The following is a 4,140-nucleotide window of genomic DNA, read 5'->3' as shown; positions in this document are numbered from 1 at the left end:
CATTTCGTTTATATAAAACTGCAAAACATAATAGAGATATTTGATATAGATGTCGTTTGGCAGAGGTGACCGTTACAACCTGTTACATAGACAGTGTAAAAAAAGTTTAAGGACAAAAAAAATTCTAATATTACACTATTTTAGGATTAGCGGATTTTTCTTCATTTTCTTTTTACATTGCTCAAAAGAGAGGGTGAGAAGGCACACTAATTAATATTCGAACGTAGTGTTTCTTTTGGCTGTGTTTTGGGTCAGATCGGTTTATTCGATTCTATCTGTTGATAAAAATATATTAGAATTTTTTTTTGTCTTTAAACCTTTTCTATATCATCTAGTAGAATGTCGTAACATGATAGAAGGGAGTCAAGCTCATGATGGTTTCTGATACACAGTTACTTAGGAATCGGCATGATATACATGTTAGTTAGATAGTTTTGGAGTTTGTTAGGAGAATGCCAGCATGGCACTAGTTAGTTAGAGGTTAATTTAAGCCTTTTGGATATTTGTAGTCACAAGACATTGTATATATAAACCTACATGTAACTAGTTAGAGGAGTGAGATTCATTATTATAGAAATGTGAATACAAGAGAGCAATTTCTCTCTCTGCGTTCATAGCTCTCTGCTTCTTCTCTATGCATGATTTCTCTCTTTGCAAGCTCTTGAACGCAACCTTTTATCATGGTGCGGTGAGCGTGGATCAAACACGCGACCTTCAGATCTTGAGACTATGTAATGGCCGACTCAGAAGGCAACTCGAATAAGGAAGATCAACAATTCTCGGCTTCAGATCTTCAAAAACTGGCGAAATTGATGAATCTTCAGCTGGTACTGATGCATAATCAAATGCCTCAAGCAGGGAAGACGAGCTGGAACTTGCTACAAGATATTTTGAGTCCATTTTATCTCCAGCCTGGCGACAATCCAGGTATACCTCTCACAACGAATCCATTAACAATTCTAAACTATCACTCTTGGTCGAAGTCAGTTTTGTTGTCCTTGAAATCAAAGAACAAGCTAAGTTTCATCGACGGTTCCCTCCCAAAACCGAACAGATTTGACGATTCATTTCACGCCTGGGATAGGTGCAATACTCTAGTCTTGTATTGGATGCACGCATCTATTAGTAGTGAAATTTTGCACAGTGTTCTATCATGCAATGTAGCGTGTGATCTCTGGAAAGATCTTAGGCACCGATTTTATTAGGGAAATTTGTTTAGAATTGTAGAATTGGAAGAGGAAATGTTTGCGATTAAACAAGGTGATTTCTCTATCACATCTTATTTTACAAGACTCAGTTTTATGGGAGGAACTAGATGAATTCCAACCAATTATAAAATGTGAATGTGATGATTCATGCTCATGCGGCATTGAGCTTATGAAGAAGTATAGGTCTCAGACTCATATTGTTCGATTATTGAGAGGACTGAATGACGATTACTCAACAGCCAGATCTCAGATCATGCTCATTAAGCCACTCCCTGATGTGAATGAGGTTTATTCATTACTGTTGCAGCAAGAGCGCCAGCTACCACGCTCAAGCCATGGCGATGGGAAGCTGTTAATAAATGCTGCCATGAACTTCAATAACCCCTCCAACAATCGTTTTTGTGGAAGTAGGCAAGATGACTCACGTGGCAGGGCAGGGGGCGCTCCAACCGGGGGAGAGGCACTAATGGATGTGGTCAATTGAGGAAGTGCTCACACTGTGGGAGGACTGGACATTTAGTTGACACATGCTACCATAAGCATGGTTTCCCTCCTCACTATAAGCATATTTCTGACCTAAAAACCATCAACAATGTGAACACTGATGAAGATTTGCAAAAGATCAGTGAGCCCCATTTGGAAGATAGTGAGAGCTTGGACTACCTATTTTCGAAGGAACAAAAAACAAGCTTTAATTGAGTTGTTCCACAACCATGGTGGCAAGCCTGCTCAAAACATCAATCTGGCTACTGAAGTCTATGCTCCATCCAAAGGTATATACAAAATTCTATCTATCTCCAAACATAAATTGAAGTGCACAGATTGGATTGTCGACACAGGTGCCACGACACATGTGGCTTGTTCTTTAAAATTGTTCACTAGTTTTCGAAGAGTAAATCCAATCACACTTCAATTGCCAGATGGTTCAAGAATTGTCACTGCCATCAGCGGGACAATTAATTTTTCAACCAAATTTCAACTTCAAAATGTTCTATATGTTCCATCTTTTACTTTCAACCTTATCTCTATTTCAAAAGCTACTGCATCCCTTTTATGCCGATTCACGTTCAATGATTTGAATTGTGAGATCCAGGACAAGATGAGCTTGAGGATGATTGGCACTGCTGAACTAACTGCAGACCTATATATCTTGGACTCTGCCCACATGCATACACTACACTTACTCTCACAACACTCTCAATTAGTCAATAAGGAAGGTTGTGTCAATAATGTTGTAAATAAGTCCGATTTGGTAGCCCTATGGCATAGTAGACTAGGACATATTGCTAATAATAAAATAGAGGCTATGCAAAAGCACTATGATTTTCTTCAGAGCTAAATGAAACATGTCCCTTGTGAACCCTTCCATTTTGCTAAGAAAAAGCGCATTCCTTTCCCTCTTAGCAAAACAAAATCCACTTCTTGTTTTGATATCATCCACATGGACATTTGGGGGACATTAGTTGTTGCTTTTAGTCAAGGCCATAAATATTTCTTGTCCATTGTGGATGACAAGAGCAGGTTCACCTGGGCATATTTCATGAAGAGCAAAGCTGAAGTAGCACATTTAGTTCTCATTTTTGTACAATTAATTAATACATAATTTCAAAAACGAATAAAATGCATAAGAAGTGATAATGGCAAAGAGTTCCTACTGTACTCTTTTTATGAATCAAAAGGAATCATTCATCAAACTACTTATATGGAAACTCCACAACAAAATAGAGTCGTGGAGCGCAAGCATCAAGATATGTTAAATATGGCTAGAGCGCTTATTTTTCAAAGTCATTTGCCTCATCATCTTTGGACTTTTGCTATAGCTCATGCCATACATATCTTGAACCGAGTTCCCTCTAGCTCTATAAATGCATCAAGCCCCTTTCAAGAATTGTTCCACTCTTTACCTGACATCTCTTATTTTCGAACTCTTGGGTGTTTGGCCTTTGCTTCCACTTTAAGTGCTCACAGAAAGAAATTGGAAAAGAGAGCAAGAAAGGCTATTTTCTTGGGGTTCAAAACGAATACTAAAGGTTTTTTATTGATGGATCTATACTCAAAAGAGGTTTTTCTCTCAAGAGATGTCATCTTCTATGAGAAAAATTTTCCCTTTCACCAATACAATGCTTTTAATGATTCACATGGTGCATCTATTTTGGATACCTTTCCATTCTATCATAATGATTTAGCACATCATGCTTCTGCACAATCCTCCTCTATTGTGCCTCAAATGCTGCCAGTTTGTTCACACATACCTTCAAGCACACAAACACATCACCCTACTTATGCATCCTTAAATCAGTAGGTGTCACCCTTGCATTCTCCACACTTGCATGTTGATCACAACATGACAACATTTGCTTCAAGCCCCCCATCTAACTCACCATCACATGATCATGTAGCTTTAGAACAACCTCATGTAGACCAGCATCTTAGGTGCTCAAATAGGATTTGAAAGCCACCTGCACGTTTAGCAGATTTTCAATGTATGTAGGTTCTATGTGAATCAGATTCTTCCTCTGGTGCCTCATCCTCATTTTCACGGCATCCTATCTCTCAATTCATTTCATATGAACATCTCTCCCCGTCTCACAAAGCCCTTTCCGTCGCCATCAACAATCTCACCGAACCTCAAAGTTTTGAGCAAGCTATTCAACATGATTGTTGGCGCAAGGCAATTAGGGATGAACTTCTGGCCCTCGAAACCAACAAAACCTGGGTAATCACCACTCTTCCAAAGGGAAATCATGACGTTGGGTGCAAGTGGGTCTTCAAGACCAAACTCAAGCCAGACGGATCGGTAGATCGCCATAAGGCCAGGTTGATGGCAAAGGGCTACACTCAATTAGCTGGATTTGACTACTTTGATAAATTTTCTCCTGTGGTGAAAATGTCCATATTTCGGGTTCTGCTAGCTCTCGCAGCCCAGAAGGGT

The sequence above is a fragment of the Arachis ipaensis genome, chromosome B02 (genome assembly GCF_000816755.2).
Source record: "Arachis ipaensis cultivar K30076 chromosome B02, Araip1.1, whole genome shotgun sequence".
NCBI classification, from domain to species: Eukaryota; Viridiplantae; Streptophyta; class Magnoliopsida; order Fabales; family Fabaceae; genus Arachis; species Arachis ipaensis.
The sequence above is the reverse complement of the archived record's forward strand: the minus strand, read 5'-3'. Positions refer to the sequence as shown.